This window comes from Onychomys torridus, chromosome 11, assembly GCF_903995425.1.
Source record: "Onychomys torridus chromosome 11, mOncTor1.1, whole genome shotgun sequence".
Lineage (NCBI taxonomy): Eukaryota > Metazoa > Chordata > Mammalia > Rodentia > Cricetidae > Onychomys > Onychomys torridus.
In genome coordinates, this window is record NC_050453.1 from 68,873,418 (window position 1) to 68,888,990 (window position 15,573).

At 40.8% G+C, this 15,573-nt stretch overlaps 1 non-coding gene across 1 annotated transcript; it reads left to right on the forward strand.

Annotated features, from left to right (window-relative positions):
• Positions 1-15,179: 15,179 nt before the first annotated feature.
• On the forward strand, positions 15,180-15,337 carry LOC118593593. The gene has a single exon (XR_004946263.1). It is a non-coding gene; the product is annotated as a U1 spliceosomal RNA (small nuclear RNA).
• The last annotated feature ends 236 nt before the right edge of the window (positions 15,338-15,573 follow it).

The window sequence follows — 15,573 nt, forward strand, 5'->3', positions numbered from 1 at the left end:
ACAGCCATCAACAGGGGTAGTCAAGACCAGAATTTGATTCTTTCAAAACCTTACTGCAGGGGGTGGAAATTTTCACTATGTTGTAGTATGCTTGCTTAGCATGCATCAAACCCTGGGTTCATCCTCAGCAACATATAAAAGTGGCTCAGTGCACAATCTCATAATATCAGTGCTCAAGAGGTGGAGGAAAAACATGATCCAATTTTAGACCTTGGAAGATATCTCTGTGGGTAATAATGATCCCACAGGAGGGCCTGAGTTCAAATCCCTAGCACTCAAATCACAACTGTGGTATGGCTGCCTGTGTGCCTCTAACCCCAGCACTCTGCCAGGACAGGCAGAGTCAAGAGGGTCCATGAAGATTTCTGGCTGCCAGCCTAGTTCAAAGTTCAGTGAGAGACGTCATTTCAAGGGAATAAGTTGGAAATCAATACCCTAGAGGACTTGATATCCTGCTCTGGCTTAAGGGCAAGTGTGAGAGCCTTCATGCACACATGCACACACACACACACACACACACACACATACATACACATACATACACACCACTACCACCACCACCACCCCCATATGTCCATACACACAAAAATTAAAGGTTGTCCTTGGTGCATAGCAAGTTCAAGGCCAGCCTGTGGTATATAAAACCCTGTCTCAAACACATCAAACCTTCATTTCCAGAAAACTACTCCTATTGAATCCAAAATTCATCTTTAGAGACTGTGCTTATTTTTCAGATTTGGTGAATTCTTGGATTTGCTGTGACCGAGTCAGACAAATGGACAATGAGATGCCTGGAAGCAGCAGTGAGCCTACAGCAGGGAGCCAACAAATGGAGGGACGGGGAAAAGGAGAACCAAAGAATATAGCTGTACACACCCTAAATTGATCTGGAATGTCATTGGAAGATGAACTCTTGACAACAAAGACTCGAAAATACCAGTAACCGGCCCCCACCCCCACCCCGATGGTGGAGATGCTCGTGAGGCACTCGGTTGAGGGGAGAGCTGAGGCGCAGGGCCCCGAGGTGAGGAATTGCTGCTGCTTATATGCTACTCAAGACCACGGGTCGTGCTGTGATTGGCTGTGTAAGGTAAGGCACCACCAGGCTGTTCGGGATTGGCTAGTCCTTGTTGCTAGGCTGATTACGTGTATACTGCAGAGCAGGAGATTGTAAACAACACGCGTTGTTGGCTGATTGCCTGGCGCCATCTTGTAATGGCGCCCACACTGTGAATCATCTGAATCTTCTCACTCCATATTCCCTTCTATTTATTGATGGATCTGAATTGCAGCACTAATCAGAGGTGCTATTTGCTTGAAAATCCATAAACACTCTGATCTCCACAAGGTTCTGCTTTACTTTTAGTGTGTCACCAACTTAATGAAGGCCTGATGTAATCTGTGAGCACTGTGATGGTTACAATGGGGGTAAGCACAAAATTATGAAACTCAGAACTTATAAGTGGTGGCTGGTCAAATGTCCTCCCTACAACCTTATATAGGAGTAGGATAGAGGGAAAAAATAGGTATTAGTTCTGGTTTGAGATATTAGTTGAGATAGAGTCTCTTGTAGTTTAGGCTAGCCTTGAACTCACTATGTAGACATACTGAACTTGAATTTAGTCAGAAATTGAGTTTCTGATCCTCCTGCCCCTACTTCTAGAGCACTGGGATTGCAGGCACACACTGTCACATCTAGCTGATGCAGTGTTAGGATCTGAACTTAAGTCTTTGGGTGTGAGGGCATGAACTCTATCAACTTAACGACAGCCTTAGCACCATGGGATGATTGTTTTTTCTCTAGAATCTTCTGCAGGGATTTTGCAAGCATTGTAGGTTTCTCATAAATTGAGTGTAGACAATGGACTCCTCTGTGAATGAAAATTTCCCATAATGAAACTTTACCATCCATTGAACCTTCTGAAAAGTGGAATAACTGGTTAGAACTTCAGTGATTTTGGATAGGCTGGGATTTTGCAGGTCCAGATAAAAATTATAATGTATATGTTAGGCTATATTCAGACCCCTTAACAGCTATTTCTTTCACCATTGTTTATGACCAAATATTCGTGTGACTATTCAGTTGACCTTTTGGAATGTGTTAAATTAGCAAATCACTAGTTTCTACCAACCAAGAGGCTGGGAATGCCATGAGTTACTTTACCTTGATGTTTCCTGCCTACCTGAAGTCTCCACCAGTGTATTGGAAAAATTCTAATTTATGATTTTCTATTACTGCTGTAAAAGTCTTTGTTACTCGGGATTCTTTAGATTAACAGAGCCTATAGTATGCACACACACACAAACACAGATATATGCACATACATACACTTATGTACATACATTCATACATACATACATGCATACATACAAATGTTAGATTGGCTTGCAAAGATAAGGGCAGAGTAGTCCAGCAATCACCAGGGACCATGATGGATAAACTTGCCAGGGAGAGTGATGGCCAAGAAAACAATAAAGCAAAAACTACCAAATGGAACATAGACTGTGGGAACCTGAATCTGTGTCCCTGAGTCATGGTCACTCATATTGGATTCCAGAATAAAAAAAAAAACCCTTATTACCCTTGGAGTGAAAGATGTGTTTTTTGCATTGACACTCCTAACTTTCTAAGTATTTGCTTCACAAGTTTCTATTTTATATCTTTGGAGTTGTCACCCATTCCTAATCAACCTAACAGATAAAGTAAGCTTTTATGTTTGGTGCCATGCTTGCTCTCATTTGGAACACTTGGCAATAATTTCTTACATTTGTGCACACCAAAGGCAGAAAGATGATCTCACTGTGTTGTGACATTGTGACCTTAGAGAGATTTTGCTTTTCAGTTTTCTTTCTTCTTTTTGAGAATTAAATTATTTTAATTATACATAAGTGTGTGTGTGTGTGTGTGTGTGTGTGTGTGTGTGTGTGTGTGTGTCTGTACAGGGGTATATGCACAGGGTAATGCAGGTTCTTTGGAGGCCAGAAAAAGGCACTGAATCCCCTAGAGCTAGAGTTACACGTAACATGAATCTTAAATGGTCTTATTAATATAAAACCTGGAGCCAGATATTAGAATGAATTCTGAATGATCAGAGAGACAGAACAAGCCACAGCCAACCTCACCTCTCCAATTCCTCAGCTGATCTTTTTTCCTCAGACTGAAAGCCTCTGAGTCCTCACCCAAGTGGATCTCAGCTGAACTGCTCAAAAGACTCTAGTTCCTGGTTCACATGCCTTCTATACCTTTCTGTTTCCTGTCATCTCTTCCTGGGATTAAATGTCTGTGTCCTTCCCAAGCAAAGACATGGAATTAAAGGCATGTGCCACCATTGCCTGACTTCTATGTTTAATATAGTGGCTGGCTTTTTCCTCTGATCATCAGATAAGCTTTACTAGGGTGCACATTATATTGGGGGACACATATATCACCACAGTTACAGGTGGTTGTTAGCTGTCTCACATGGGTGCCTGGGACAGAGCTCTCGTTCTCTGCAAGAGTGGTTAGCCAACTGTTAACCCCTGAGCCAGCTCTCCAGGCTCTCGAAGACTGCTTCTTTTTCCTTTGGAGGTTAAATTTCATAACAAATTTTCTGTCCTCTTTGAAAAAAGAAAACACACAAAAATCATTGCATTTGTCAAGCTTTTATTAGACAGTTGACAGAGAACGAGACTATGAGGGGCTCTGAGGGTCATTAAATAGAAATCAACCCGGGAAGAGCTGGAGTGTCTTTGTAGAGGCCACACGTTTATGCAAAACATCAAACACTACAATATATCACAGGAGTAGTGAAAATATACCTGCTGCCAGTTCATGGAAACTAGACACGTGAAGATAGAGGATGGGACATGACCTGGCACCCAGCTTCCCTTCTCCCAGGACAAACATCAGCAATTCCCCAACTGGAATTGTTGGGACAAAACATTCTGCAAAGGTTTGAAGGAACTCCAAGAAATCTCTTTTGTTTTCTTTTCCAACATTTCCAGTAGCAATATGGGAAATAAAGGACATCTCTCTAGACATTACAGGTGTCTTTGCAGGAAGTGGCAGGTGGCTTACCTCTGGGGAAGGCTGTGACCAAGCCCAGAACAACCTTTGTGACTCTGGATGGGTCTGTGGCTGTTCTCCATCTCAGCACCTGTGCTAATTACAGGGGGAATAAGAGTTTTAGAGACAAGCCAAGATAAGCTGACAAGTGTGTGGAGAGAGAGAAAGAGAGAGAGAGAGAGAGAGAGAGAGAGAGAGAGAGAAGAGAGAAGAGAGAAATCTCAGTTTCCAAATAAAAATTAAGTTCAGATTGTCACCTGTTTAGGATAAACAAAATGTGCACTTGGGAAAATTCCTCTCTCTCTTTTTCTTTCTTCCTCTCTGTCCTTACTTCCTTAACCACCCTGGCAAGAATGAACCTTTTCCAAAGAGAAACTATGCCACTCTCTTTTTGTTATCAGAGTGGACTATTGAAACAACAGCACTCAAGAAACTCTAATTTCCCCAGGACTCTGGTGCATGAAGAAAGAACATCTGGGAACTTGGTCCTGGATAGAACGTTGTCTCTAGGGAAGATTTAAAATTTTCAGACACTTTGTAGGAGAGATGATGAAGATGGGCTTGGAGGGTCACTGAACCAGTTCGCTTTTTTTTTTTCCAATGCAGTTTTGTTGAATTTGCTTTCCAATATTGCTTGCCTGTTCAATTGGTGTATTAAGGATGAGAGGCAGAGGCTAGGCTGTTAGGGGAGCGAGGGTGCGAGCTTGGTCTGACCTTATATTTCAAGCAACCCATCCATCTTCCCTTCCCTCTCTTCCTCTGTTCCTTGTCTTCATTAGAAGGGTGTCAGCAGTCCATCCTTATAAAGACAGGCAGCATACATTCTTCACCCCTTTCTCCTGTCTCAGGCTCCACCTTCTGCTTCCTGCAAGTAGGCCAGGATGCAAAGGTGTAGGTAATTGATTATGTAGCTAGTGAAGGCCAGTCATCTACAGGAAGACATCATGACATAGGAGACCTTTAAAAACTCATTTCCAAAAGCTAAGAGGGCCTTCTCTCACATGAGGCCGTAGAGTTCTTTAAATTCCACAGTAAAATAAACCCTTATTTCAGAAATAAGCTTTGAAGTTGTTTGAAGATGAAAGAGGAGGCTTGCCTCTGAGCCACTTCCCAAGCAGTTGGGAGGGACTACCAGCATCCTGAAATGTGTTTCAAGAAACCTTATTAGAATTTGAAAGGACTGTTGCACACACATTCCCTGTGGCTCCATCCCCTTGAAAGTGTGTGACAGAGTTCAGGAGCTTGGCTGAGGCCTGAGCTGATACAAACTATAATCAAAGTCTTGTTACGTGATTATACAAAATTATTTCTGATTCTAGCAAGAATATGAAAGGCAATTACTTCAGCAACTTATCTGTGAACTGAGCTCTGTTCACCCCCCAGTCTCACTTAATCCTGGAGAAACATATGGGTGCTGCATATAGTGTTGTTGGGAGGACCCAACACATCACAAACTCCTCTAGGACAGTGTTTCACTTCTTGTCCATTAGCCAATGGAACATTCTAACTTGCAATATAACAATAGAAAACTTTACTTTTGCTAGTAAATTATTCTAGTAAGTTTTCTTCAAATCATTAACATAAAATCTAACCAAGGATGGTGGAGACGGCTCTGCAGTCAAGCACTTTCTATACAAGCCTGACAGCTTGGATTCAACCAATGTAACCCACAAAAATAGCTGGATGAACCAGTGTGCATCTGTAATCCCAGCACTCTTAGGGAGAGGTAGAAGGTAGAGACAGGAGAATCATCTGGAAGCTCAGATGTATTGTCACAGAGATAAGAAAAGAGACTGTCTCAAAACAAGGTGGGAGGACAGAACTGAATCCCAAATAGTTGTCCTCTGACCTCAACTTATGTGAATGGCATGTGCAAGCGCATTCTCATTTATATGCTTTTTCGCATACACATAGACAAATTAAATAAATCTGTAGAGTATTCTAGCTGAGCACTCACTGTTTATTATATTTCAGAGTATTCATGTCCAAATTGCAACATGGTTTTCATTAATCTTATTTTATAGATGATGAAATTGAAACACAGGTAAATAAGTTTTATAATTAATAGAGGTGAGATTTTTGACTCACAAAGGGAGAGAATAATATTTCTATTTCTTTGTCACAAAATGCCATACTAATAGGGTATAGTGGATATGGATAGGGACACTTCATAGCATTATAGAGGTGCACTTATGCTCTATCCTGTAGATAAGACTTGGGATATACATGTCATCATGCTCAGCATGGGCTCATGGATAATGGTTGGTTAGTTTATTCCAAGTTACCCCATACCAAAGCTTCATGGCTTAGAGGAGTAAAAGTTGATGCCAGGAGATGCCTACTTGGTTTTCAAGAAGTGCCCTAACCCAGACATCCAAAGAATGAGAAAAGCATGTGAGGTATGATAATATGAGGCACATAGAGACGACAAGTCTCAAGTGTGTGCTGGCCACTTGACCAGAGGGGCTGAGACTGTGATCTGAAAGGATTGACTACTTTTGTATCCCTAGTACCACCAAATCTTCTTGAGAGGATGTGGCAGACAGCTTTATTAGAATGTTAATCCATTGTCTTCTCAGTTTGATGGCTCTCTGCATAAAGTGAGGCTTTAAGATTCAGTTCATTTTGAGATTTTATTTTACCCAAGTCAGCATGGTGAAGATTAAGAGAACAAATATCGAGAAATGTCAGTAAGGATATAGAGAAAGGGGATTCCCATTCTCTGTTTGTTGGCATGAACACTGGTGAAGCCACTATAGGAATCAGAGTGGAGGTTCCTCTAAAAGCTAGAACTCAGTTATCATTATGGTCCATTTGTACCACTCACGGGCAAGAATATAAAGATTTCTATACCCTACTACAGAGATGTTTGATTATCCTTGTGTAGACAAATTTCTAAACAGTCTTTAGTAAATAAGAAACACAGAGCCAGCTCGGCAGTGTTGGTGCCCGCCTTTAATCCCAGCACTCAGGAGGCAGAGCCAGGCGGATCTCTGTGAGTTTGAGGCCAGCCTGGGCTACAAGAGTGAGTTCCAGGAAAGGCACAAAACTACACAGAAAATCACTGTCTCAAAGAAAAAAAAGAAAAGAAAAAGAAAAAAAAGAAAAGAAACACAGAGCCAAATACAGGGGTAATAGCCAAAGAGATCAGAGAATTAGCAAAGAGCCACTGACTACCCTTTAGCTTACCTTTAGCTCTTGTCACCAAGATTTGGCTGTGTCCTTGACCACACTGAGACTCTGCCATGTGATTGGGTTAAGGACATGGGCTACCACTGCCTGACTTCTCTTCCTAGCTTGCTATGACCTCCGATCTCCAGGCAAACTCTATTTATTAATGTACAAATAAAATTAAATTTCAGCACAATTAAAATATCACCACATTTCCCCTTTTTATTCTAATAAAAGAAAAATATTATAACTAATATAAGAAAGACTATATATAATACATACAGTAACTATATACAATATATACAAACAATAAATACCTCAACAATGTCTAGTCCCGCTGGCAGCGAGGTGGTAAGATAAGGTAGAAGTGCTCTTCGCTAGTTCTTTGATCTCTTTGGCTATTACCTCTGTATTTGGCTCTGTGTTTCTTATTTAATAAGACTGTTTAGAAATTCATCTACATCCTTGCTCATTGCTGTGTTTGATACAAGACGCTAGCACTGAAAGAATTCCATGACAGACCTTTCTCTGGACAATCTGTGCTCAGCTGAGGGAAATTCCAAGAGAAATCTGTGTCTATTAGGAATTGGAAGTGGTGAATATAGTTGTTTCTTAGATGCAGGCTTTCACTAGAGACTCAAGACATCCTTGAATTTGCCCTTGTTTACTCAGCACAAAGAATGCATGAGAGATAGAACCTAAGTAGTTAACAGGGTTCACCTTGAAGACTGTCTAGCTTCAAACAGTGGTTCAATGAGCTATTATCTGTCTTTCAACATGTTTCTTAACTTTTTGTGTCTCAATATTCTTACATAGGAGACAGACGTAAAAATAATATATTGCTCAAAGCCAATAAAGCACAAGGATTGGGGGTGGGTGTCTTCTAAAGTCTCACTCACATAGACACCTTAGCTTGGGGAGGGATGCTTATGTGCATGCTTCCTAGGTAAAGGGACACTATTTAAAGATCAGTTTCACACTATCAGTCAATAAGAAAGAAATCTTTTCTTTGTTAAGTTAGATCAGAAAGTGTACAAGGGGATGAGGTAGGTTATACTAGGTTCATAACTGTCAAATATTTTGACAATATATTAAACATTAAGTACGGCCACTTTGAGTGAAAATACTTTGTGTTTTCACTGAACACAATGTCCCTGTCCCACAAACAGAAGAGGGATATCAGGCCATACATGGTGATATTTATTGTACCGTTGGATGAGTCAGTATTTTTTCTTGTATAAATATGATTATGGTTTGTGGATGAAAAAGCATAAACTGTTCAGATTGTTTTAAAAATTATTGGAATTATTTTTTATTTGTTTTTAAATTTTTTAATTGTGTGTGTGTGTAGTGTACTATAGTGCTGACAGAGGCCAGTAGAAAAAGTGTTGTATCCCTTGGAACTGGAGCTATAGGTTGTTGATCTGCCCAATGTGGGTGTTGGGAAGCTACCTTGGATCTTCTCCAAGAGCAGCAAGTGCTCTTAGCCATTTCACCCTCTCTCCTCCCTGTGAAGTCTTTTCACATGTGTGCCACTAGGCATTAAACTCAAGGCATGGGTGTGCCAAGCAAGCACTTTGCCAAAGAGTTATACTCCCTGTCTTCAAAGTTACTGTTACAACAAATACAGTTGCACAAACAAATATGTACAGCCTATGGACTATGAAAACATCCTACTGGATTCTACTCTACTCTAGATGAGTTGAGCTTTCTAACAGTGCCATATAAAGACTTCCAAACCTAGATTTAAATAACTTTCCCCTTATCTTCTACAATTCTTTAACTGGCTCTTTATTGTTTAATAATGCAACCGCTGACTTCCACAGTATAACATTGCTGTAAGATTCTATATCTTTGCATAGGCTGAGGCTTCACTGCAACACCCCATCATTTTGAGTGATTTTCCAGTTGCATTCCAGTGGTGCCTGGGCTGAGGATATTGCTCAGTGGTAGGGTGCTTTGCTAGCTAGTATGCATATTGACTTATAATTAGCATTCTGTATTGCAATTTGCTTTTTCCTTGACTATCTCTATCATTAGAACATTGTTCCTTATAAATATAGAATATCTTACTTATTAGACTTTATTTGACACTAAAGCAGTGGTCACATAATAGAAGTCATCAAGCGACCAAGATTGGATGAAGTTACTAGACTCTGAAGACAGTGAATAAGCAAAAGCTTTTCCAACAAGGAGCTCAGATATAAGTTGTTGGATGAATATATCTCACTGTGCTAGTGGAGAGCAGGTCTCTCAAAGCTGAAAGAGCAGAGGATAAAGGTCAGTGGGTAAAGGCCTTATGTAGCATTCCAGAAGCAGAAATGAAGCAAGGTGGTGCAAATTTGCAATCCCAGCACTTCAGAAGCAGAGGCAGGAGCATGAGATGTTCAAGGTCATCCTGGGCTTCAGAGTCAATCTGGGTTACATTAAATCTTGTTCCAGAAAAACAAGAGACAAACAAAACAAAACAAAATAAAATAAATAAAAACCAGAAAACCAAAACAAGACAGAGAGAAAAATACCCATAGGACACTTGGACAGGCCATCTGTGGGTCATAAAAATAGGTGAACATAGTTAAGCAAGATGGAGGATAAGCTTATGAACTTTATCCGTTTCCTCAGCAACACTGTAATGCAAAAATAAGCAGAACTAGTGATTGTGAATGGGAGAAAGCAGCAGAGAAAAGAAGTAAGTCACGGAATAGCCATTGTCCCTGTATTTGAATAATGTGTGGAATCCAGGAAAGGTTTTAGTGCATGATGTATCCATTACAACTCCACAGGTGTCTCATTTCACAGGAAAGGCACATTCTCCTCATGCATGCTCCAAGGGTAGTGGCACTCAAGTGGGAGTCCGTCAACATCATCATCTATTCACATCTACAGATGAAATGTGAACAGCACACATAATTGAACTGGAGAGCTGTAGAAAAATCATCCCTCACTCCAAGAAAAAAAGCAAAAGGTCTAAAAAAAAACAACACAGGAGCCACGTAAGTCAAGTAAGGAAGGCACTCAGAACAGATTTACACAAGTTAAACAAAAGGCCTTCAGAGGAGAATATTTCAAAGCAAATTGCTTCCAGAGTTTTACAGCCTAAGGGCCTGACATCTGTAGACAGCCAAATGCCTAGAGGAGACTAACGAGGAGGAGGATGCACATTAACAGCATACGAGCTAAATTTATAGCACAGCTTGAAAGATACAACATGATCAAAAAGAAAACGAGGCAGAGAGGAGGTGGGAATTACTCTAACATTTGACAGTGTTTCACTTTATATTTTACTGGGTAAGAATACAAATATTTCCTTTAGAAAGTGATATTTTTCTTTTAAATAAGATTATGTAATATAGAGAAAGCTTGAGAATTCAATAGAATGGGGCTTAGTCATCCTTCTATGGAATTGCTGACAAACTGAGTATCTGCTTTGAATCACTGCTTCCTCATTTCAGTAGTAAACATGTAGACCTTACTGCTCCCTGTTGCTATGAATATTCTCAGCATTGTAAACAAATTAAATGGGACTTGGAAGAAACCAAATAAATATGAGTGGCTTTACTACAAGGATTCAAAATTTTCTTGTTTTTTAAAAGACAATTATGTTTATTTATATGTATCTGTGTGGAAATATGCATATGTTAGTGCAGTGGCCATGGAATCCTGGAGATGGGATCAGATTCCCTGGAAATGAAGTGATAGGCAGTATGAGCTTCAGGAAGTGGGAGCTGGGAACTGAACTCAGGTCTGTAGATGTAACCATCTTGTTAAATAAGAAACACAGAGCCAAATACATAGTTAATAGCCAAGAGGGCAGAGCAATAGCTGAGAGCTGAACAACCTTACCCTTCACTGCTGCTGCTGTCTTTCCTCTCTGCAAGAGACCTACTTCCTGTGTCTCTCTTTTTTATAGACTTTCTGTTCTGCCTTCTCATTGGTTGTAAACCCAACCACATGACCTCTTCGTCACTGCCTGTCTGTACAGACCTCCAGGTCTTCTATGGTTGGTATTGAGATTAAAGGCGTGTGTCTCCATGCTGGCTGTGTCCTTGAACACACAGAGATCTGCCTAATTCTGCCTTCCAATGCTGGGATTAAAGGCATGCAACTACCACCACCCAGCTTCTGCTCTGGCTTGCTCTGACCCCAAGGCAACTTTATTAACATACAAATAAAATCACATTTCAGTACAAATAAAATATCACCATACAGGTCCTCTGCAAGAGCAGAACTCTTAGCTACTGAGCCATCTCTCTAGTCATGACATTATTTTCTTAACAGTGCACCAAGAATCCCAAGTCCCTAATTTGTTTATTTAGATAGTTCTTTAATTGCATTTAATTACATATTATTGGGGGGGGGGTGGCGGACAGGATAGGGCATTTGCATGCCACAGCACAATTATGGAGATCTGAAGGGTCCATTCTCTATTTTTTTCCACTATGTGACTGCTAGGGACTGAGTCAGGTCATCAGGCTTTGGAGCAATTGCCTTCCCTCAGAGTCATCTAAGTGGAGCCCAAGGCAGTAGTTACGGAAACAGTTTGCCTTATCCTGGAAAGTCCATCTGACTTGGATAAACAGCCCATCCTTAACTAACTCTAAGGTCAAGAGTGTTCTTTTTTTTTTTTTTTGGTTTTTCGAGACAGTGTTTCTCTGTGTAGCTTTGCACCTTTCCTGGATCTCATTCCGTAGACCAGGCTGGCCTTGAACTCACAGAGATCCACCTGCCTCTGCCTCCTGAGTGCTGGGATTAAAGGCGAGTGCCACCACTGCTCAGCAAGAGTGTTCTTTTTTTTTTCTGGCTTATTTATCCTATGTCACCTTCCCCTAAAATGGCAAGGGAATGCTTACTTACCTTTCTGCACACTGGGACTTGAATGTCATGCCCCAAAATCAAGTTATGGAAATTCTCACCACCAGATGGGTGAAATATATAAGAATGCCTTTAAGAGGGGATTAGAGGACAGTGATGTGGCTGAGCAAGTAAAAGGGATTGCTGTTAAGCCTGACGCCCTAAATCCACTTCTGAAAATCCACATAAAGGTGAAAGGAAAGGAGAACCAACTCCTCAAAGCTGTCCCGAAATCTCCCTTGTGTGGCCTGCCACATACATGCACATGTGTAGTCACACACAAAAATATTAAAAGAATAAAACTATAGAAAGAGGTGACTAGGTCAAGATTTTCCCCTCTCAGCAATAGAACAAAGGCTCATATAAAAGAGGCTTCACACAAGCAATATCTCCCTTTTCATTCTGTCTTCGCAAGGCTACAGCAAGGCATGATCTTGGAATAATGGAGCAGTCCTCAGCAGAGCAGCAAACTGATGGCCCTTGAATCTGGAGTCTGGAACCACCGTGGGAAGCATTTTATTATTGCAGTTTAATGGCATTTATTATCTGTGTGTTAGTAGCAATTTTGTAGTGTTGTAGTGTGTGCTATGAATGTGTGTGTGTGTGCGCACGCGTTGTTGATGTTGTTGTTGTTGTAATTGTCATTTGAGATAGTGCCTTTCATTGAACCTGGGTTGAACGTGGGGCTTACAGAATCAGATACAGTGTGTGGTCAGCAAGCCCCAGGTATCCTCCTGTCTCTACCTAGCCATGCTGGGATTGCTGGTTTGTAACACTTCATCTGGCATTTTCACTGAATGCTGGGGATCTAAGCATGGTGTGTGTCACACTTGTATTTGGACACTCTATCCACCCGTCTGTCTCATCTCCCACTTTTAACTACATCCTTAACACTCTGTTCTCTTTCCCCACTTGGGTGACTTCTGGAGTTTTCCTCTGTGTTATGCCATGTTTTCCCCACTCTATGTGTATAGTCTTCACATGGGCTTATGGTATTCACTAGGACTTTCAGGGAGAAAGCTACAAGATAAAACAATCATTTGACCACAAGCCCACCCACTATCCAAGTCAAATGCAGTATAAAGCACGTGTGTCTCAATTCACTTTCCAGGAGGTTTAGAATCCAAAAAGCTTGAATACCATTAAGATAAGTATAGTTTATGTTTAAAGCCTAGAATATCGATAGAAAGAACCAAGAAAAGGCAAAAAAGAGTAAAGTATGAATATGAGATAAAATATATGAGTCAGAAATCTGAGAAATAATAGAGATATATTATAATAATAATAATAAATAATAATACCATGGAATGTGTACAGAATAACAAGGAGCAGCCACAGAGTTCCACTTAATCAAAATAAAGTTAAAAGAAAACAACTAAAATACAAAAAGAAATGCAAGTCCAAAGTTTCCAGTAAAGCAGATTTAAAAAAAAAAAAAGTCAGCTGTATTTTTTCCTTGTTGGGATGAATACCTCCTGCCATTTGCTAGATTGTCTTCCACGGGTAATTGCAGGTGGGAAGGAAAATGGTAGAATCTGTCTTTCAAACAGGGTTAGGACAGAAGGTGCTCTAAGCTGGTCAGGTTTCTGAAGAGGTCTGTCTCTCCTGGGGAGTTTTGCTGTCCTCTTGTAGGTTGTTCTCTTTAGCTCCTTACCCTCTCCCATGTAGCCTCCCTATGCTGTGCACAGTGACTCTTTCCACCAAAACCCTGGCTGCTGCTGTAACAAGGATTCACAGTTCCTGCCTGCAGAGGCAAAGTAATAAACCAAATAGAGAATCGTGCTTCCTAGGTGTCTGAGTGTGTGTGTGTGTGTGTGTGTGTGTGTGTGTGTGTGTGTGTGCACTTACATTTTTACTAATACATTAATTGCTTTTAATGTTAATATACTGGTTCCTTTTCTGTCTACTGTGACCCAACCCCTGACAAAAAGGGAACACAAGGGAGAAGGGTTTCACTTTGGCTCCTAATTTGAAAGTACATTTTATCTTGGTGGCAGGAGCAAGAGGCGGCTGGTCACACTGCATTTGTAGTTGAGAAGCAGAGAGAGATGAATGCTGATACTCAGCTTGCTTTTCTCTCTTTAGTTCAGTCGAGGACTTTAGGCGTGAAATTTTGCCACTTCTGTTTAGGGTGGTTCTTCACACTTCAATTAACTTAATCTAGGAATTCCCTCACAGACATGCCCAGAGGTCTGTTTAAGTAGCAATTCTAAAATCTCACTAAATTACAAACCAAGGTTAGCCATCATAGTCGGTTTCTGCATCCCTTTCACCTCCCTGTGGTCATAAAGATCATTGCCCGTCTAATTGGCAGGGTAGGTAGGATCTATGGGGTCTAGAAATGTCAGAGGTCTGATCTTCCTAGCAAAGTATTTTGATAACAGGACCTCAGTTACTTCCTTCACTCACACCTGGGAGGAAGAGAGCCATGGCCAACGGCAAGTCCTTCTCCTCAGCCACACCTTGGAGTAGTCTTGTCCTCATGTCAGTCACTATCTCACTAGACCCCAACTTGGCCATTATTTGATGGTTGAATTCAAGACTATGACAACCCTATGACATAGCAGCACTATGACAGAAGGTTTTTCTGAAATATTGGATTGTATGTATGTAGAACAAACATGTGTAAGAGTGTATAGGAAGAAAGACCCCAAAATGGTGAAATAAGGGCAAACTAGGAGACCTCAATCCAAGTGTTCAAAATCATTAGCCTATGGGAACCATTTCTCCTTCAAACCACAATAGTATGTAACTTCATATAGAACAATGAGCTGTGGATGTAGAATCTGAGTAAAAATGTAAGTGGAACACTATGAGAAGGGAGAGCTTGCTGGAATTAGTACCTAAGAGTCTGTTACAATAAGTGAGACCAAAGACAATATAATATCAGTATGCAATCCTTTTTAATAGAGTATGGGTTCAAAGGGATCCAACGTATTTTAGCCATTCTTGGAAAAGATTAAATAAAACCAGAAACATTTATCCTTTAAGAGAAAACAAACACCATTGAATTGGAATCTGGGGGCAAATTTTTAGGAACTGAACATTTTTTTCATTTTATTTGTGAGAATCCTGCATTTAGATATAGAAGCCACGCTATTGAAACAAAGATGTACTTTCCTGGCAAAGGAGATAATGATCAAGAAGGTGATTTTCCCAGGGTGAGACTTCCATTGTACTCCAAATGTGCCAAGCACTGCAATGTCCCTAGAGGCATGGAACTTAGCTGCATAAATTTTGGAAGAGGGAGACTGTGTTCCCATTTTCCTGTGTTTATGGTAATGTTTAAAAACTAGTTCCGGGACTCGAGAGATGAAGAGCATTTGCTGCTCTTGCAGAGAACTCAAGTCCAATTCCCAGCTCTCATATCCAGGACCTCGCAGCCACTGAAACTGCAGTTGCAAGAACCCATGCCCTCTTGGGCTCCATGGGCATTTGAATACACACACACTCTCACATACACACACACACATACACACACACACACACGAACACACACACACACA